General features: G+C 50.8%; 1 protein-coding gene across 1 annotated transcript in view; it reads left to right on the forward strand.

Moving 5' to 3' along the window:
• CREB3L1 (cAMP responsive element binding protein 3 like 1) overlaps positions 1 to 21,721 on the forward strand; it is a 46,202-nt gene that overhangs the window by 2,540 nt on the left and 21,941 nt on the right. The window lies entirely within an intron of this gene.

A 21,721-nucleotide genomic window follows, 5' to 3' on the forward strand; every position in this document is an offset into this window, starting at 1 on the left:
CTCTTCTTTCCTGAACCTTGGCACTCCTAAAGAGTCATCTTGGTCTTTAAAAAATGGTTCCCTGTATTGTTCTTCTAAAGTTGTGACAAAGTAGTAATGAAAGAACATCTGTAGATGCATCCTCAAAAAGGTCTGTGTGCTTAAAACAGAAAAAAAAAAAAATAATTTGAGTAAGTGTGGGGGTGCCATTCAGAAGGACCTAGACATGTGGGAGGAATGGGTCACCAGAAACCTCATGAAATTCAGCAAGGCCAAATACCGTCTCCTGCCCCTAGGATGGGTGGACTGACCCAACAGGACTCATGGAGCAGTGCTGTGTCCCAGGAGCAAAGGCATCTACCAGCTGGCAACAGGAGGGCGGCGGTAGATAAACAGAGGGATGTGATTATCCCCCTTTTCTTAATAATCATAAAACTGTGTCTGAAATACAGTATCCAGTGTTGGACTGCCTGGTACCAGAAAGATGTTGATAAATCTGAGTGCGTGGAGGGGATGGTCATGAAGATGGTTGGGGGCTGGAGCTCAGCTGGAGGAGAGGCAGCTCCAGGGGGACCTAGCAGCAGCCTGCCTGCACTGGTGAGGAAGCTACTGAGAAGATGGAGTCTGGCTCTTTACATAAGTGCATGGCAGGAGGATGAGTGGTCATAAATTGGAACGGGGAAGGTTTAGACTGGGTATAAGGAAACAATTTCTCACTGTGAGGACAATTAAGAGTGGGTGAGGCTGCCCAGAGACACTGTGGAAGCTCCTTCCTTGGAGGTTTCCAAGACCTATCTGGACAAAGCCCTGAGCAACCTGGTCTGAATTTAGTGTTGGCCCTGCTCTGAGCAGGAGCTTGGATTAGAGACCTCCTGAGCTGCCTCCCAACCTGTGTGAGTCTGTGATTATATGATGACAGTTTGGTTTTATTTGGAAAATCCTAAGGAGAGTGGTGTCTTCTTGGTACTTGGAGGGGAAATCTCCAAGGGACACAAAATGCTTCTTTTTACTTCACTTAGCTTCTGCTAACTAGACTTACATACGGTGACTACTAACAACATTATCAGTCTCCTTTTGCTCAGGAGGCCACCTACTGCTCTTCAACTTAGGCAACTTTGCTCATCTTTTTCTGCCAGAAGGACCCACCATAAATGAGGCTAATCCTTCATGCAGTCTCTGCTTACCAGTTTCACCTGTCTGTCCCCTGCCCAGTCCAGCATCTCTGGTCGTTCCTGCGAGCACCCATGTATTCACTTACAGTCTATTGCAGCTGCACTCAGAGAGCTCTTACTTTCTCTCTCAGCTCTTATCGGTGCTGTGAAACTCTTCCAAAGCCTTATCTTTTGAGTCAGATTCACCACTGTGCTTCACTGGGTTTGTGACATTCTGGCATCAGAATGAAGCCAGAATAAACCAGCAAAACAGGAGGCATGTGTTCTTTTTAACCCAGTACCCCAGTGGGTCTGTTTGTTCCCTATGTTTCTGTATTTTATAGTATGAAAAAATACCTTCAAAGATGACTTTGGATGTTTGTGTAAACACAGCTCCATTTTGACTCTATGCCTTTCAAAGCATATTCTGTATCTCCTTCAAAAGGGAGACATCAAGGCAAAAAAACAGCCTTCACGCTAGTCGAGGTCTCCATTGTTAGAAGTTGCAAAATGGCAATTCAGGCTGTCTCAGTAGTGCTAACCCAGCTCCTTTGGGGAATGCACAGTAACGTGCTCTTTCACTGTGTGATGCTATATGCCTGGGCAATGTGACAAGCAGCATCTTCTGGAGCCTACTGGGAGCCAGAAGAATGGGAGAAGAACTGCTTGTCCCTGTGGGTTGCTCCTTGAGTACAAACTAAGTTTTGTGCCTACCGCGTGCTCTTTCCTTTCCCACGGAAAGGAGGAAAGCAGCAGGACTGTATGTAGTGAGCAGGCTGAGAGCAGTGCTGGCGCAACTCGTAAGAGGAGCTTTCCCTGAAGATAAAGAGAGGCTATTCACCATGGATGACCATCGCTCTTACAAGAAGCCTGTACACACTTCTATTCCTCTTGTGTCTACTACAGGGACATAACTAGCTTTTAAGTGGTGCTTAGGTCTTGGGCTGACCTTTGGTCTGAGTGAGCCTCATGATGTGTAAGCTCCCTCCCACCATCTTGGCACAGAGAAGACGAAGAGCTCAGGCAGATTTGGTCATCCACTTCTCATCCCTTCCAGTGGTTAGAGAGGAGAGCTCTGCTGTAATGGGAGGCTGGGTCTCTGGGACTGATGGTAGTCCCTTGTGCGGACACAGGCAGAAAGCATTTTGGGCCTCTATTCCCATGCCTGGTAAAATTCGGTCAGTTACACACCCCTGGTTAGTCAGCCAAGCACTGGGCAAGGCAAGACTTTTTTCTTTAAATTTTGCTTGGAACTTGCCAGTCAGAGATTCCTGTGGGATCTGGAGCACAGATACAGATGGCCCTGGTAGGGCCATCAGACCTGGCCTGATGGAAATGAATCCTAAAATAATAGTTCCTAGATTTTTCTGTTTCATTAGTCTCTTTGGATCCATCTCGTGGTTCCTCCACCTCATGTCCATGCTGCTCCTTATGGTTTCACAGCGGGACTTACACCTGCAGAAGTGCTAGCAGCAGGATGAAACCACAGCTGAAGACAGCAGTTTATGGGTCTCTGAGCCTACAGCATCATGACCGCAGGGTCATCACCAGGAAACATATTTCCATTTTGGTAACAAAGAGGGGGAGAGACTTGAACTTCCTTTGGAAGACTCTAGTCAATACTTTCTTCACAGAGACTGGGGATCATTTGTGTGTCCCTCTTGACCAGTTATTAAGAAACTGATAAACATTTGGGATACTCTTCCTTAAATAAAAACGTTCATCTGTTGGAAAACTGCCTGCATGTGCTGGAGATCCACTGGCCTAAACGCTCAACTCAGCCAAAGTGGGAGAACCCTTTAACTGCGCTGGTGGGCCAGAGCTAGGGGAGAGGTTGCAACTCATAGCAGGAGTGCAGGAAGGCATGTGTCCAAACCAGAGTTAAACAGTGGAGACAGAGCCATCGTCTTGGTGGGGAGCAGCAGGAAGGACTTTGGTGAAGTCCTTGTAAGCAGCAGGAAGGACTTTGGTGAACAGAGTGATCAAAGGGAGGGTTTGGCAGGGGGTGGAAGCACATCTGTGCATGCAGTCTGCTCCCACTGAGGGAGGGTGTCAGCAGCACCAGCTGGGAGATGCTGGAGTCATGTACAGCTCAGGCCATGTCGTCCAGGTGATCCCCATCCCCTCTGGCATAAGGCAGTCATTCAGTGCCACCACTGCTTTCAGAGAGGAGAAAACCTAGGGGTCTCATCTGCATAGACCAGGTTGTAGAAAGCCTCTGAGACTGTTCCATTGGACCTTCTCCTGGTACCAGTACAAGGGCCTAAGCATGATGTCTGGTGGCTTCTAAATCCCATGACAAGTGTTGGGTTCATTGACGCAAAGTGCCTTCTGCTGCCCAGGAGCTCATCTGGTGCTGCACTGGTCTCATCACTTGCTGCGCTGGTCTCATCCGGCACTGCGCTGGTCTCGCTGAAGCCTGGAATGGAGCTGTCTCTGGTAGAGAGGGGAATTTGGAAAGAAGAGTGTTTTCTGAAGGAGCCCCTTACAGGGAAATTTTAGAAGTAGGGATTTCATAGCCATACATGCAGCCCCGCTGCTCAAAATGTGGCCAGGCTGACACCTCTGCGATGTACTCCTGTGTTTCGTCTGAGAACGGTCTACTCCTGGGCTCGCTCCTTTTTTTCTCAGCACTTTCCTGTAGGTTTTCAGACTGTAGTATTTAATTAGCATTTAGTATATTACTTATTTACTACTTAAAACATTCTCAGTGTTAAAGGAAGCGAATGAAAACACTTCATTCTCTGGAGTTGTCTCTGTGACGGCCACGTGGCAGGTCCTCTTCTCATAGCCACAGGTAGGATTGTGCTCGATATGAAGATTTGATTCTCAAGACTGACTTGTACCAGTGCATTTTAGGGAAGGGATGAGTCAACCCTCTAAAGCCTGTGCATCCTTGTCCTGTTGTGGACAGTCCATTGCAGGAAACCAACTGGGATGCAGAAGCCAGCTGGTGACTCTCCTTGCTGCAGGTACAGGGGAACAGGTAGGGCACCAGGGATGAAGTGGACCATTACAGCTCAAATAAGAAATGGCCAAGAGCTGTCTCTTGGCCTGATTTGACTGGGAGATTTCCCAGGGAAATTCCAGGTCTGTGCTGCAATCACTGATGCTTCACAGGCAACCTTGTGGCCAGCATTGTTCTTCTTCAGGAGAGGTGTCTGTTGGAGGAGCTAAGTGTGTTAGTCCTCACTTCCAGGCCAATCGCAGTCCTGGGATTACTACATCCCACCGATCCCAGCTTTCCGCTGGGGACTGTATTTATCCTCCTTTACACATCTGAACTGCTGGGACTTCTTGTCTCCACATGGGAGATGAGAAGTGAGAGCAAGGGTGGAATGAAAGCCATGTTTTTCGTCTGACCGCCATGCTAGCACCGTCTCACTGCATCTGGTGACTTCTGAGCGTGCAACTTACTGTAGTTTGGTATCCTCTGGCTGAAATCAATTGTGTTTTCAGCCTGGCAATAGGACAGGGTGGGTGCTTGCATGGAGCCCTTTTCTTACTCCTTCCTCTCTTTGGAGCTCAACTTGTGTTGTGAGTTGTTAGCTGTTTTCTTGGGTTGGTGCCTGCATGTTTTGCATCGACCCTCAGAGCAGAAATAGCTGAAAGGTTGTGAGGAGCCGAGGGCATGGCCAGAGCGGCAGGGGACTGCAGGTAGCGTGCTGAAAGGCAAGCTGTCTTTCAACCCAGTTGCTCCCCACATGTCTGCCATGTAGTGTTTACATCTGTCTAACGTATTCCCAGCTGCTCAAGAGAACAGATTTTTTTGCTTCTGCTTTCCTGTAGGGTCACATAATTTAAGGTTTTCCTTTCCTGTAGTCTCTTGAGCCGACCTGAACATCCCAGCCTTCCCCTCTCACCCATCCCTTTCTGACTTCTTTACCCACCTTGTCTTCTCTTTCTTTGCATCTCTCCTTTTACTCCTATTTTCTTAAATCTCTCCAGGGCGGTCTGCCTTTGAAATCATGTGGAGCTGCTCTGGTCTGGTCAGTATCCAAGTGATAGATGCTTGACACTGATCTTGACACGTTGTTCTGCCAGAACAAGGTCTCATGGAGGTTGGAACTGCAGCTATACACACACACTCCTTCACTCCTTTCTTTCTCTTCCTATTTTATCTTCTCACTTCCTAAGATTGCAGAAATCCCTCTTACAGGATGGAAGCAATGTGCATGGCTATTCTCCCTGAAACTAGTATGTAATTTAAAGCAGTGCTGGGGTAATTAGTACCATCCTTAGGGCCCAGAGGTGATGCCTTACGTGAGGTCATTCATTATGATCACTGTCCAGCCTGTTCCAGAGGAAACTCACCCTTGACTACCTCAGCAAAGTTGCTTTTGGCTTCTTCACACTGTGACTTTTGTGATTAGGAAAAATGTTCGTTCAGGTCAGTCTGGCTGAGCAAAGTCTGCTCAAAATGCAGTTAACATTTTTCCTAGAATAGATGCAACGTAACACGTTCAGCTCAGCGATCTGTGTCAGGAGTTCCCCTGCAACAGAATGTCAGGGCTCCCTTGGGAGGAACCTGGCAGCCAAGGCTGGAGGAGAAATACAGCTTGGCCCTGACATCAGGCACGTTACACAGGAGGGAGCTGGATACAACATTGGTTTTGGACACTCATAGTGGATTGTCAGCATCCCTCCTGCAGGTGAGATCCGTAGACCGATGCCCAAAGAACTCCCCACCGCCGTGTCACGGGGACACTGGCTTCTCCTCCCGATGCCATGGCACGTCCAGGTGGGAGCACTGCAGCTCAAGAATAACACGTCTCTGCTGGCCAAGGCGCAGGGGGTCTACCTTGCAAACCTGCTCCTGGCTCTGCAGTATTTGCAGCCCTCCCTCTCCTGGGAGGAGAGCTTTTGCCTCCAGAAGGGGTACCTGAGGCAGAGGGAGATCAGGATAAAGAAGAGGACCCAGGTCCAGAGCCTCAATACTTAATTGTTGCATGTCAGAGCAGCTTGATGTTAAATGAGTCCCGTAAATTCATGGCAGTTGAAGGAAGGAGCTGGGCAGGTGCTTTTGGCTGAGCTCACTGCTGCCCTGGGGGAGGGACTGCAAGCCAGGCAGCTCAGGGAGGAGGAAACCAGCTCTGACATTTGTAAAGACTGTTGATGGAAGGTTTCTTTCAAAGCCTTTTCAGTCTCTCAATCTGAGAGCTCTTTGCCCAGGGTGTGTTGGAAATCTGGCTCTTCTTTCCAAGCAAATGTGGCAGACTCTGAGAGTTGATGAGGTGCTGTTGAGCCACAAATACTGAATTGCCAATTGAATGATGCTGGGTTTGTTTTTGTTGTGTTTTTTCTCTCCTTATGGACAGTGGTGCAGTGAGGTTGTCGGGAATGGGAGAATTGTATTTTAGTCCCAGCTCTGCCAGTTACTTACCGTGTGATCTTCAGGGTGTCACTTGCAGCGATGCAGCTTTTGCTGCCTATAAAATAGCGCACATCCTTATTCTTACTGGCATGGGGCAGTGCCATCAATGGGTGAAGGAGATTAATGAAAAGTTAGACTGGGTGGGGTTTTGCTAGTAGATACCTGCCGGGAGAGGTCCATAGGAGCTATTACTTGGCTTCCCCAGTTAGAGTCTCTTTGCGTTACTTTGCAGCTATAGATGGTATTTGCAACGTTTTCAGTTTGGTAGGTCCATCCTCCACAGATGTCCCAGCTGTCCTTCGCCCCTCTCCTGTTCATTACCCCTGGGGACTGCACGTGTCTGATCCTGACCTCAGATACTTCAAGCTGACCCAGAGTAATCTTTCTGTGTCAGTCTGAATGACTGTGTTGGTCAGCATCAGGATTTAAACTGAAGTACTTGGCCCTTGCTGTTGCTGGCCTGACCTCTTTGGGCCTTTCTGAAAACCAAACAATTTGTGCTTTATAAATCCAGTGAATGGACTGTACTCATACCTCATCCTCCACTGCACAACCAGATCCTGGCTCAGTTGCAAAACCTAACTTCTCCCTGGATTTGGTGCAACTTGCTGCGAGCACCCTGTTACATTTCTGCCCCAAATTGCTGCGTGGTCAGGGCTATGCTGAGTTCCCGGGCTCCCAAAGTATGTCTCATCTGGTTTGTATCTGAGAAAGAGGTGACAAGCTGAAAGTACCAGAGTGCCATGGCTTTATCAGTCCCCTAGCAGGGCATTCAAGACCCATGTGAGTCCCTCCTGCTGCTCAGGGCATGTTTTTGTGCTTTCCTTTTCTCTTTGAAGTGTCTTTTCCCCACAGTAGGTCTGCCTGACCTGTTGTAAAGTTAGGATCGCCATCGTCTACATGCAAAGGTTGCTTTCCCATTCTCTGACGCCTCTCCTGCTCTTCAGGATTTGTCAAACATAGCTGGCAGCAGTTCAGCAGCTGGATTAGCATTAAAAAATGAGCAAATGGCCTGCAGCCCTTTTTCAGACCTGGCAAAACACACACCTTTCGTTCTCTTCTTACATGTCTTCGAGCCCTGTTTTTATCACACTGGGAGAAAGCTGAGCTCTGGTCAATGCTAGGGACAGAACAGAGGGTGCTGCACTCCTCTTTGTCGCCAATTAGTACCAAGGTAGTAGCCAGAGGCTGCTAGCTGTTGGGAGCAAAACGGTTTTCTCCTCCCCCCGTAACTGCAGCCACAGCGAGCAGTCAGTGGCAGCTGTAAGCAGCTGGGGTGAGCTGCAGCAGAGCGGGAGCAATGCTCATTTCTTAATTTTCCTGCATGCTTCAGGCTCCAGGGAAGCTGCCCTGGCAACCTCCTCCTTTGTAGCCAGGGGCTGAAGTCCCAGGTGAGATGAAGGCACACATTACTATGTCAACCCCAGCAGCTATGCAGTGTGGTGAGGTCACCCAGCAGCCTCGATATCTATGTGTAAGTGCCAGAGACCCGTGTCCGGACCAGTGCCCCGTCCACTGGTCTCAGATGCCTTTCTGATATTCGATGAAATTGGATTATGTAGAGTTGCCAGAGCATTTATTTATTTATTCTGGGAAAGGGAAGAGGGAAGAAGGCCAGGAGGGATGGAGAATAGGGAAAAAAAGAGGGAAGAAAAAGCAAAGACAAGAGAGGTAGCTATGCAGTTAGCATTCCTGAGCCATCTGGACCTGTTGGCATGGCCCCAGCTGGATGGGCTCACAGGTTTATCCACAGTATGATGTAATCTCCATCGTCCAGCATTTGATTTTTCTCCTTGCGCTGGATGGCCTCGTATCTGGTGCATGTCTGGAGCGGGCATTTTGATTTCCTGTTGCTATTTGTGGACTTTTCCTGGCCAATCCTCAAGAGCAGCTCAGGCGGTTTGCATTCCTCAAGCTGAAGAAGCAATGCCACCCCGCCGGCGTGGAGCGGAGACCAGCCGCGGCCAGCCTGCTGGCTGGGGAGGAGCAGCCCCGCATGGGCACCAGCTGTGGTTTGCACCGTGCCACGGCTGGAGAGAGGGTGACACCTCTGCCTGGTGCCTGGGCCGCTGCAGCTGAGCTCAGGAGTCGCTCAGCCTTCAACACCAGCACAGAGAGGGCTGGTGAGACCCCCCTTCCCGGCCGCTCGTGGGCTTCCCTGCTCTGCTGGGTCTTGCAGCAGAACGGGAGGAAGGAGAATTTTATTTGGCCCAAGACCTATTCCTCCCTTTGGCAGATGTGAGTAAAAAGCAACCGATGATCTCAGTCCCTCTCCCTTGCTAATGCCAGCTCCGGGGAGTAGCAGGGCTCTCTGCTGCCCTGTGAAGGAGGTGGGCTTCCCAGCACGTGGGAAGGGGAGCTGGGGAGGACACAATCCGACGCTGCCAAGTGCTCACCCTTGGTAGGGGAAGGCCTGCGATCTCCTTCCCTCCATCATGCAGTGCCACTTCCAGGAGGCAGTGCAGTCTGATGGGAAAGATTCAGACTCGCGTTCCCTCCATGATCTGTGGGAGACAGCCAAGACCAGCCATCTCTTTTTTCTTGAGTCCTTCCCAGCACATGAAATGAAGAGGGTTTGCATGTCACCTCCATAAAAGTACACTGTTTGAACATCTTTAAGTTACAGGAGCCACACAGGAGCAAAGTGGTCTTCACTACATAAATTCAATGTGTGGAGGGGCAAACAGTAGAGCCATAGGCCTCCTCCTGCCTTCAGAAACAGAGCAACTCCCACCCTCCCGCATGGCTGGAAAGGTCTGAGATGCCCAGAGGACGAAGATGGGATTTCTCTACAGCATACCACTGCTGCAAGCAAACCTCAAACCCAGCGATATGAGGGGCCTGCTTGAGAGTATGCCGTTCTCTGCTTTGACTCAAGAGATGTGGGTAGCTGTGTGATGAGCCATTAGGCAACAGTTTGACATGAGCACACAGTACTCCCTCCCTCACGATGCCTCATCCTGCCCACATGCCTCGCTTGGCTTTCTTTCCTCCAGGGGCTTGGGAATGGGGAAGTTGAGCGCAGTGACCCCCAGGGAGCAAAATTTTGTTCGGCGGAGAATCCTACCGCCTGGTTCAGAAGTTGCACCCGGATGGAGCAGGACTCTGCTTTCATAATACCCCAGGGACGGCCTGTCCACCAGGGATGGACTCACTGGAGCCACAGAGCTGAGCTTTTCCACCCGACTCAGCTCTGCTGAGGGAGAGAGTAGCTGAGGAAAACGATGGCCTCTTTATAAACCAACTGGCAAAACTCTTGCATCTCTCCTGGGAGCGGGCCAGGGATTCTGAGTCACTGCTTAAGTGCGTTGCAGACAAGGTAGTCTTACCCAAGACATTAAGCGAGAGAGGAGAGATCCACCCAGGAGTGCCAGCAGAGAGAGAAATAGTCACGACCATAATTAATAATAATATAATGATGAAAAGATTCAGAAACGCACTGCCCACTCCAAAAATAAAGTCTGAGGACAATTCAAATGCTGTACAGAAAAGAGAAGAGAAGAAAGAGTCGAGAAAGACCGCCAAAGCCTGCATGTCAGCTGCAATGCAAGGAGTCCTGTCCAGCTGGCCTGGGTTCAAAGAGCTCCTATTGTCCAACAGCATTTCCAAGACACCATTCAAAACTTTCAGAAAATGAACCCAAGATGCAGGGTGAGATTTATCGCACAATAAAGGCAAGCCAGATGTGTGCACCCTTTCAGAGAGAGGAGACGGGAGGAAGGCGATGGAGGAACGAAGCAGGGGAGAACCAGGCAGAGGCATGAGGGAAGAAGGTGGCATGAGAAGGTCTGGTGCTGTGAGCATCCAGGCAGGAACAGGGGCTGGGTGCATCTGTGCTGGGACACACACCAAGCACTTGGAAAGGATTTCATATATATGGAGAACTCCATACTTAGGAAAAGTCACTCGGCATCGAGATTAAGGGACAGAAGGGGAAGATCTCACTGATGCTTTCTCTTTTGTTGCACATAAAACCATGATAGATACTAAGAGGTTATTGTTGCTTCTGGTCCTGGATTATATACCTGCATAATACGGCCATGTCTGAAAGGATGCCCAAAAGCCAAACCACTGTAGATTTTATCTTGATTTTCTAAGGCTCGCACAGCCTTCATTATCGCTTTGCAGCACTGGCCACCATGGCAGGGCTGTAACTTCCTTTGCCACAGGAATCGCTCACTTCCATCTGTGATTTGATTATGTTAAGATCTAGCAATTGATTATACAGAAAGAGAATTTAATCTTCGAATCTGCTGCTAACGTGGTGTTACATGATCACAATCTGCCATCATTAAGTAAGTCCTCAAGTTCTCCCTGCCTGCAATGAGACCAGTGTTGTTTCTGCTGCCTGCAGAATAACCCGGTACGGTGGCCGTGCCATACCACGCTCCACAGATTAAAAGGTGACTTGGTTTTGTTCTCAGGAAGACCTCTGGTAGTAAGGATTTAAGAGCAAAAAGCCTGAGAAAACACTTTGGAGGCTTAAGCTAGAGTCCCTCTTTGCAATGACTCATATGTTTGGTGACTGTAGTTAGCTTCTGCAAGTTTTTTTTTAGAAAGGGGTGGATTTATCTGAAGCCTTTAAACTGAGATGAGATGTTTCTTTCTGTGAAGCTCAGTTGCAGATGATGAGTTTGAAGCAGGAGGCATGAATATAGCTCCTGCACTCAGCTATGTAAGGAACCATATTTGATTACCAGACTGGTTCCTCCAGGCCCTAAAACCCATTAAGCCATCCATCATGTCCTTGTGCCGCTCCAGGGATGTCCAGAGAATGGATTCCTAAATCCACTGGTTTCTGCAGACACCCCTCCAATGCTGGGGTGCAGATGCCTGCTCGATCTCAGACACAGGAGCTTTCAGGGCAGGTTTCCAGGTCATAATAGGTTTCCTATCTTCAAAGGAACATGCGATCTTTTCTTCCCAGAAGCTTCTGACTTACTTGAGCACACGATCCCAGGCATCTTCACATTTCTACTTCTTTTCACCAGCTACAGGGTACTTGGCTGCTGGGCCTTGTCATGGAGAAGTCCGGCTTGGAGAGGGGATAGCTGGAGAGCCGGGTGTTGGGAAATGGTTTGCACAGGCTGTCTTTCTCCTTCAGCCTTGATTTTCATCCCATGGTTGAAGTGACTGCATTATCTCTGACCAGTCAGATCTCCATCCTCTTTGGAAACACAGGGCTTTGACCCCTTGTTCACCAACATCACACCTTTGTTCTCCCCCAGGATGGTGTTAAACCAGGCTGCCGCAGTAGTGACGAATGGTCTGAGAGTTCTTACTGCCCTTTGCGGGCTAGGAAGGATTTCCTCATTCTCCAGAGACTCTGGTTTCTGCAGCTCCACCGCTGAGGTGAAAATGATACCCTCAGCATTGGAGCTGAAGTTTAATTTCCTATCTGCTGCTCAGGGCACAGATTTTCCACTGGGATATTGGCAGCAGGTCAGAAATCTGCATTCCAAGCTGAATTGCTTTGAAAACAGTCCTGGTGCGGGACCCCATTCAGTCTGCTGGTTGCAAAACCCAGCTCTTGCCCAGCCTGGCCACTGAAAAGAGTCCCAGCTCTTGTTCTCTCAAGATTTTGGGTGAAAATCCCACACATCCTTGAGTCACAAATCAGCTGGTCCAGACTTAGTTGCTCTGTAATTGCCCTTTACAAAGGCCCAAGGAATGAAAGCCACCAGTAATGTTTGGTATTAGCTGCATGCCTCAGCTTTTGGACTTGAACAGAGTACAGCTATCTTCCTCTTCCAAGGCCTGCTTTTCTTTATGGGTCTCCAGGGACCTGCCAGGGGACAAAATGTGAATTATCTCTGATTTTACTCTCTGAGCACTAAAGAGAAACAGTTTCAATGAGGCAAATAAAGCTGATTGTAAAGATAATACAGACCTTTCCTCCTTCTCCAGTTATCTCACAGAGCAGATTTCCTCTATCTCCCAGGGCACCTTTCTCATTGCTTAGATTGCCTTTCTTGCAAGATGCAAAAAAAAGGCCCATAATGGCATGGGGGTGACAAGCTGTGTAACAGCAGAGATCTGCTGAGATCTGCTCAGTACTGGGCAGGGCCAGAAGCTTCCAAGAAAGATGGGAGAAATGGTGGAGTGGCGTTTATTCCAATTTATTTTGGTTATTGAATAAACTTCCCCATCCCGCTGACTGGTGACTGGCTTGAGCAGTTGCACCTCTCTAATTTGTTTTTAATTGTATTGAACTGTATTTCATGTCTTTCGGGGATACTGTGAGTTCGGCTTCACTGCAGCATGGCAGTATAGTTCACAGAGAGTCACGCAGAGTAAAGCAGTATTTTCTTTCATTTGTCCTGCCTGCTGCCTTTTGTTGCACCGCGTTTACCTCTCCATCAAGCAGAATTTTTCCCTAAACTGTCCAGGCAGACGTGCCACACAGAATTAAATCCATGTGGGCTTTCTCACGGTAGATTTTCCTTCTGGATTTGCAGGGCTGGGCTGGAGCTGCACCCCTAGGTTGTGCAGGGGTGCCGCACACCAGCGGGCATGACTGCAGACACTCAATTGCGTTCTGGCTGCTGTGCCTCTGTGGGGACTGAGAAGGGATGGATGTGTTTGGGCTCTGCAGAGGGCAAGCCTGGGTGGAGGTGGATCGGGGTAACATAGCAGATAGGGCCTTCCCAAAGATAATGGATTATATTTTCACATATAACGGGATAAAGTTCACATTAACCTCCTCCCCCTGATGCTACAGCAGTTGAAAGACTCCAGTGTGGAGTTAGGGTGTCTTTGGGAGCCCGCGGCAAACTCAGCTGAGGCTGCCAATTTAACACACAGAGGTAAAGCACCAATTCAGACAAGAGGACAGAGACCTCGGGGGAGTTATGATGATACAGCTTCTTTCTCTCCGAGCTACTGCTCGTGTGAAGTCTCTGCCCGGAGACCGTACTGACCTCAGCTTGGGAAGGGGCAAAGAAGAGGAAGAGACCCCTGCCAGCTTGCCCAGGGGTACCTGCAATCCCATGGAGAACACCTCCCACGCATCTCCATTCAAACGCGGCCCAGCTGCCACCACGATGGCTCAGAAATAAAGGCGGCTTTGTTTTGTAGCAAGCAGGTGTCTTCAGTTCTCTGAGCTCAAGAAAGGCCTTGAAGGACAAACTTTTTATTTACCTTTCATGGACTCCTAGAAATAGCCCCCAAATCTTCTGCCAAATGAGGGTTAAGAGCCGCTGATCTAAATGTTTCATCCTGAGAGGATTGTGTCCACTTCTGCGAATGGTTTAAGTCCTGCTCTATTTTTTTTTATCAGAGTCGGCTGCAAGGGAGTTGTAAGCCAAAGGAAATTTGGGACATTCGTTGCATATGTAGCATACACGCAGCAAAAGCTCGCTGGAAAGCAGAGGCATTCCTCTTTATCCTCCAGGGTGCTGCTGCTGGGAGGAGAGGTGCTTCGGTCTCTGCAGACTCAGCGAGTCTCGTGCAACTTGCAAACTGTGCACTGTAGCTGCTTTCCACCCCGGGCCAGCGGAGCTTGGTTTGCCCTAGGGAGGCTGACATGTTCCCCCTCCTCCCTGGCATCCACAGGTGGGTCGAGGGCACACAGATGGCTACAGCACTGTGGCCACACTGTGATGCCACTTGTCTTTTGATTCGCCTCGCCCTGGGCTCTGTCCTGCTCCACAGGGTGCTTCTAGTCTCTCCCACATCACCACTGCCCACACCGGCTGCTAATCCCACTTATGCTGAGCACGCTAAATCCAGGCGTGGGTACACCAGTGCCCAAGACTCTTCTGCCACGGCAGAAGCAGGTGCCTTCCGTGCCTCCTTCAGGGTTGCTGGGAAACCCAGTCACAGGCTGGCAGATTTCAACTTTTCACATACCTTTTTCTCACTTTTTTTTTTTTTCCTTTCAGGGGCAAAATCGTTTAAGTTAAAGACATAACTCGCCCACTCCCCCCACGCCTGGGTGCCTCCCAAGATTCCTCCCCAATGAATGGCAGGCTCGCAAAGTCTGACCTGGGTGTTGCGATAACGGCCACGAAATTTTGATGTGGTCTGTATCGTGCGTGTGTTTTTAACAACATCACCCATTCTGTCAGCTGATTATTTTTTTTTTTTTCCTCCTGCTGGGGTTGCGGGGGGAAAAAAAACACAAAACCTTTATGCCTGTCACGGAGGTTACCGCAAACCGTGGGAGCGGTATGTACCCAAAGGGGTAAGTCTCCCGGAGAGGCTGGGATGGTTTCCTCTGAGGCACTCATTAAGACATCCAAGGATGAGAAAGAGCCATGAAGGGGCAAAGGCGAGGCCTCCTCGAGGGGCAGAGACCGCGGAGGGGGGGGCGGGAGGGGGGCTGCGCCCCCCTCCCGCCCCCCCCGGCGGTCACTGCCCCTCGACCTCAGCGTCCCCTTCGCCCTCAGCGCCCAGCCGAGCCGTGCAGCAGACCGGCACCGCGGGAGAGCCGGGGCAGGGCCGCAGCGTTCACCCGGCGGGGCAGGGTCGTGAGGCGCGGCGGGCCGCGGACCGCTCCGTCCTAACCCTGCACTCCTCCCGCCCGCCTCGCGCGGCTCCGCTGGCAGCCGCCTCCCATTGGCCGCCGCTCGGAGGCGTCGGCCAATGGGCGGCCGCCGCTGCCGGCCGTTGGAAGCGTGCCGCGGAGACCGTTAACGGCCGGCGGCGGGGGAGGGGGCGGGTGGCTGCCAGCACCCGCCGGCTGCCCCTCGGACCCGGCGTAGCGGGGACGCGCTGGGCGCCTCCCTCACCGGGGAGCTTCGGGCCGTTCCGCTTGACGGGGTGGTGTGGGGGGTTGAAGCTGCTGCGGGCACCTGGGGGCGAGGCAGGGTCCTCGGCGGCCCGGATCGCTGCTGCTCCCTCGCTTCAGGGCAGTGCCTTGCCTTGGCACCGCTCCCTCAATCGCCTTCCCCTGATTGTGTCTTGAGCCTCTGTCGTCCCTCCTAGGTCTTGTGGCGCCTAGCGCTGGAAATTGTAAATCCAGGTCCTTGGCACGGATGCGCGGTGGAAGGAGGTTTCCACAGCGAGCTGTGCCTGAGCCTTGCCGGGACTTTGCGGGGACATTGCTGCTGCTGACGCCGAGGACTAATGGCTTGTAGCACCTTTGGTCTGAGGGGCTGCAGTCCATGCAGGGAGGGAGCTGATGGCGCAGCTCGCTTGTGGGGAAGCAGGTCACCTGCCTTGCTTTCAGTGACCTTAACCCCCCCTTTTTTTCTGTCATTCTGCATTATTCTACAGACAGCAATACATTCTGGGCCCGGTTCCAGATCAGGTTCAGTCAAACCCTCTGCCACTCAGAGGCTGGGTGTCAGGGAAGCGTTTAGTTCGCTGTACAGCCCAAGATTGTGATGCTGAAAATAATCACGGGTGACTTGGGCATTGCCGGCAGTTTCTGAGAAAGGCTGAGGGGTGCTGCTGGTTGGGATGCTGTCCTGCTGCTGGAGGGAAATAGCAGTAGGGTTTGCAGATGGTTTGGCCTGAAGTGCTTCAGTCGTGCCATGCAGCGAAGCAGAAATAGCAAGGGGGTAGCAGGTCAGTGGCAAGTTATCCAGGCAGACTGGGGGCCTGGGCAAACCAGGCATGGAGCAGCAGGGAGCTGTGGTACGTGAGGGGAGAGACCAAGAGCAATATGGGTCAGGACAGAGGGGCAGCAGAGGGGTTTGAGAGAGCCAAGAGGTGGTTGGATGATCACTTGTGCCCCTTGGGGTGCAGATGCACCAGCTAGACTGTGGGGAGAAGTGTGCGCAGCATCTGTCCATCCTGCCTGGATCTCGTAAACGCTGTCAAGACCTTCACTTTCATAAGGTCTAAAATTCACTGCATTTTAAAGAGAGCAGAAGGACTGTCTGGAGTGTATGGGCTCTTCTTTCCTGGAATGTAAAGGAAACCTCGGCTGTGAAGCTGGAGTGCAGGGGGCTTCATTCCTTAGTGAAAGCAGAGAAGGGAAATGCAGATGTCACAGCTGGGACAGGAGATTTATCTTGGCAAGCAAAGAGGAAAAATACTTTCAAAAAGAAAAGAGAAAACTCAGAAGAATCCCCTCCCCATCTGCTCTGCCTGCCAGCATGAGCAGAACTTCCAACCTGCAAAGGCCCTTCGTCTCCTGGGCCTGGGCTGCGGCCCAGCTGGATTAGCCCCTCGCCACTTTCTCTTTGGAGCGAGACCATTGCGGTGGGAGCAGAGAGGCTGTGAGAACCAGGCTGATCCTGAAGTGAGATTGTCTCCAAACAACTCAGCTGGAGGTGGGAAGGGGAAAGTCACAGTCAAAGGATGGAAGCATGAAAGGGAAAGGGAGGGACAGATGCAGCCAGGGTGACCACAGAGGAGAAGTGGATCCAGAGAGAGGAAACTATGCCCTCCTCAGCCGTGCGTGGTGCCACTGGGCTACAGGAGTGGCACCTCCAGGCATCTTGTGGGCAACCAGGCTTAACGCCTCTGTCTCTGCCTCGGGCCCCCAGAGGTCTAACACCAGCTCTGGGTGGGGGGAAATAGAGAGCTTGCATTTGGCTGTCTGGTTGCCTTACATTAGCTCCCAAGATAACTGTTGTACAACAGGAAAGGGTGTTCGAACGAGAAGTGCACGCACGCACATACAGTGTGCTATTTAGACAACCCTAAGCATGAGGTCAGGGTGAAAACATGTGGTGGAAATATGTTTGGAAGAGTCAGTGCCTATGTTGGTCACCAGGAGTGGGAGGGAGCAGGAGCCAGCAGCTGACAGATTCGCACTCTCTCCCCACGGCTGAGGTAGCCTCAGCCCGAGCAGATTCTCCTGTGGCACCAGAGCAGCTTAAGGCTCTCTGTTGGGCCTGGAGATGCGGTGGTCATTGCATCCCCCGTACCTGTGCACGCTGGCTCGTCCCCTTCGGGCGCTGCTTCCCCGTCCTCCCAGAACTGTGGTGGGGGGACGGGCAGCCAGAAATCGGGCTTGGATCAGGAAATCCAGCACATCCTCGCCATTGCGTTTCTGTCCCTTGGCTGCCCCCTCCCTGACCGCTCACTGGTAATACAGCTTTGGAAACACATCTCGTGCTATTTCTTGGCTTTGGAGCATAGTTAGAAGGAGAAGGAAGGAGGGTGTGAAAGGGAGGGGGAGATAGCAGGAGCGAATAATGCAAAATGAGACTGTGCTGCGAGCTTCGTATCCCATCTGGAAGCTGTTTTCCCCCAGTACACTTCACACCCGCTCCCTCTGGGCCAGGATGGTAAGGATCACGTTTCCCAGTTGACTGGTCCCCCTTGCTCAAGGCAGGCCCATCTGCATGAAAGCTACTTGAGATATCTTAAAGGAGAATCTCAGCAGAGTCCCTCATTGTCACAATTAGAAATTCTTGGCCAGTTCCCTGAGGAGTGGGAGCTGGCTGATCTCAGCCTGGCTGGAAGGTGCTCTCGAGGAGAGAGTCCAGGCCTTGAAAAGGCTGTGAGAGGATGAGTCTGTTCTGCTCCCGTATCTCTGTACATCCCGCCTTCATTCACATCTGAGTCCTGTGGACTCTTTCTTGGACCTTCCACCGACACGTGCCTCTGGTCTGCTGTGATCTTGGTTGCCATGGTGTCGGCAAAAGTCTCTTCAAAGCCCAGCACAGTCATTTCATTTAGTGGTAGCACATGCACCTTCAGCTGTGCTGGCCCCAGTCTGGGTGGGAAGGGAAGGCTAGTGGCTGCCCAGCACCTCCTTTGGCATGTGACCTTCCAGCCAGGGTAAAGCTACCGTCCATTTGGTCGGGTGATACATCTGCCTCTGTTTATCGCTCAGAAACTCAGAGCACTGACCCTGCCATGCTCTGCCATGACCCGCACAGCCCTGAGAGACCGCACCCTGGGACCTGCAGTTCCCCAGAGCCTGCTCTCTCACGCGCGTTAAGGAAGAGTACGGCTGAAGCCTCCTCTGAGTTTTGCTAGATAGGTGCAGCTCCCGCAACGAGGCTGGGTAGGACAGAGTTTGCTTATTCTGGGTTAGCAGGCTCGATCTAAACTAATTAGCAGTGTTTTTGATGGCATCTATCCAAACTAAGCTCTGGGCTGCTCCTCACTATGCCCATCACAGTTGGATCTGGACAAGATGACACTTTTTCCTGTTACCATGCGGTTACATGCATGGCTGTCTTTACTAATCCAGAATCTGTCCGGAAGTTAATAACACCTGTTGGCGTCAGGAGAGAACAGAGCCAACCCAAGAGTCCCAGTCTTCCTGGGACATGGTGGCTTAGCTTCCTGCTTGTCCTGTAGTCTCCGTTGTGGATATAGCCAGCTACAAAGCCACGCCATTATCTCTGTTTGCTTTACCCTTCCCTCTTCTGCTTTCCTCTGCCTCTTGCCGCTGCCTTTGAGTAAAATCGCAATCTCCAGCTCTGTGACAGCTCTGGGTGCTCTCCCTCTTTGAGGGTGTCTGATCCTTGGTGCCCTCTTTGATAATAACCATAGTTTTTCCCAATCTCATAGGCTAGCTCCCTTCTCTCCATGTCTCTGTCTACAGGTGTTGGGCTGGTATATGTATGATTGGCGAGAGCTGAAAAGGGGCTGCTTTAATGAGAAGGTTATGCCAGTATGTAATTGTGCTGGAGGAGAAGTCCCAGGAGCCCAGAGAGGGGTACATGCCCCAACATTTCTGGGTTCCCAGGGAGGGTATGAGTTTCATTCTCTGCTTATCACCCATGTTTTTCCCATACTGTGCAGTAGGTCTCTGTCTCTTGGGAGAGAATGGGCTCCTGGGGACCTGAACTCCTGCATCTCTGGGAGAACAGTGTTGCCTTCATCCTCACTTCCAAGCAGCGAGGTCCTCCAGCAAGCCTGCTGTGTGGTGTCTAAAAGAAGAACCAGAAATCTGCAGTTATTCTTGCCAATGTGTTAAGGCTCTGATACTCAGCCCCTTGCACTCATTACTCATCTCTCACCCCTTAGCCACTGCCGGGGAGATTTTCTGGTTTCAGAATAAGGCACATCTCCGCCTCTTCCCTCCAGCTAGGTTTGTCCTACAATGGGAAGACTGTTGACTGACCGAGAGATCCTTGTTCTAAACGTGTGTGGGATGCCACTAAAAGATAGTGTGTGGAACTACTGCATAAATGCATCTTCTTGACACTCTTCACTCCCACCTCTGCCTTTGTTAATGCACAGTTGTGAAAGAAATTTGAAGCATGTGGCAGAGTTGCAGACAGCTCTCCCTGCAGCTGTCCATCCAGCCCTGCTTCTCTTCCAGGGTTACATGGTGATTCTAGTTTTGATGGTTACAACAGTATATATGATTTGAGTGCCTCTTGCTGGATCCTGGCTCTGCTGTGCTGTCGTGGTAAGTTGGCAGCCGGAGCTCTGAATCCCTTCACTTTTCTGCGGTTACGTTCTCACCCTGACCGTAAGGCTATCGTGTTCATATCCTGTGTTTCCCTATGTTGTTTAGAGAAAGCAAGACAAAGAACAGCTGTTACATGAGCAGGCACTCTCTGGGGTTAATACTCAGGACTCCAAACTCTTTATCCTCTGTGCTGCAGGATAGGACAAAACCTGGTTTTCCAGTACTTTTTAGATAAATATCTAACCCAGTTCTATCTGCTGACTCAGCTCCCTCTGAAGAACGGTTATGCTCAGCACAGATGGGAGGTGTTTTCTGTCGCTTAAATGCAGAAATGCTTCTAGGCAACTTGGAAATGGCTGGGTAGATTTTACCAAGCTACCCCGCCAACTCGGCTTCCGGTATGGGAACAAGTGGAGAAAACTTCAGCCCAGACATCCCAGGGAGGGCCTCAACTCTGGGATTTAGCATGAGTTTGCCTTCTCCACCTTACCTGCACATGCAGTGTCTCTGCCCTCCCAGGGGAGCCTCGGATGGTGCTGTGTCAGGCTGTCACCCCAGGCAGTGGGAGGACAGGACAAGTGGGAAGGAAGTGAAGGGAGAGAAACCTTGTGTCAGGCAGAATGTAGGCAGCAGGGACTCTCCCCGACTTCCAGCATGCTCTGTGGGCATCTGAGTTTTTAAATTGGGTGGCTGAGGGTTGATGTTGGAGGGTGAAGGGCACTGGCGTGTTGGAGATTGCTGCAGCTCACCGTCTCCCTCCCCAGCTTGGTGGGAAGCGTGGGTCTGTTCAGCTGGAGCCTACTTCACTCCCCAGCCTCACCCCAACCCTGTGACAGCCAGCGTAATGTTGACAGAGTGATATTGTGCTCAGATAAAACAAATATACCTTCCTGTAGGAACAGGAACCTGCAGGCTCCAGCATCCGGGGTCCTCTGGCCAACTCCTCCCTCAGTCCTAGCGCTGGGGAAAGAAAGGACTGCACGCACCCCATGCTCTTCTAGGAGCCGGGCTCTTTCCTGAGCTCAGCTCTCACGCTGGAATTCATTGGTATTCATGTCTCTACTCTAGGACCTGCGTGCTCTCTCCCACTCTCTCTCATCCATACCCTGTTGCTCTTGGTATTTCAATATGCTGCTTTCAATGCCTTTCTGCCCACCCAGATGCTTTTCCAGGCGGGGGGGACCCAGTCTAACTATGCTGAGCTCTCTCCAGTTCATTTAAGTTATACAGTTCCGTCTGTGTAATATAGTCACTTGAATGTATCTGTCTTTTCTTTCCTCTCCCTGAGCCAGAAGCCTCAATCTGCCAACAAATGGGATAATTTTTCAGCTGGTGTTTGGCAACCATCATTTTTCTCCCTGCCCAACCAATGCTTTGTTGTAGCAAATGGAAAAGTTAGTGATTTGACTTCTGAATAGGAGGATATGCCTCAAAGGAAACAGGTTCCCTGTAGCATCAGGAGCCCAGCTCTGCAGCAGCACTGGCCAGATTTACTGACTGTTACTGGAATGATTAGTGGAATGATTGTTTGTTGTTAACAGCCCATCTGTAGTGTTTAAACTTCATCGGGGAGCAGAATTTCACAGGCATTATCTGGCTGGAGGACAGCCTCATATGGTCTACAGAGGGGCTGTGAAATCCCAGAGGAAATTAAATACAACAGGGGGCCTTCCTGTTATGTTGATCCAACTGATCTTTTTTTCTCTGATAGAAATCAGCAGCTGGGTTGATGTTCTCTGGGGCATCAGAGTGCCTATTGCTGCTGGCAGAGAAGATGAGAAAGTGTCTGTCACCAAGGACAGGTGCTGAAGACCGTGATTTTCTGCCATACTTGCATTTTGTCATCACAGGGATTTCTCGCCTTGTGCTCTATTCAGCTCATTGTCACAGTGAGATGATGCTAGGAAGTTGAAGATAGGTACCCACAGAGGAAGGGGGAGATGT

Source organism: Calonectris borealis, chromosome 5, assembly GCF_964195595.1.
Source record: "Calonectris borealis chromosome 5, bCalBor7.hap1.2, whole genome shotgun sequence".
Taxonomy (NCBI): Eukaryota; Metazoa; Chordata; class Aves; order Procellariiformes; family Procellariidae; genus Calonectris; species Calonectris borealis.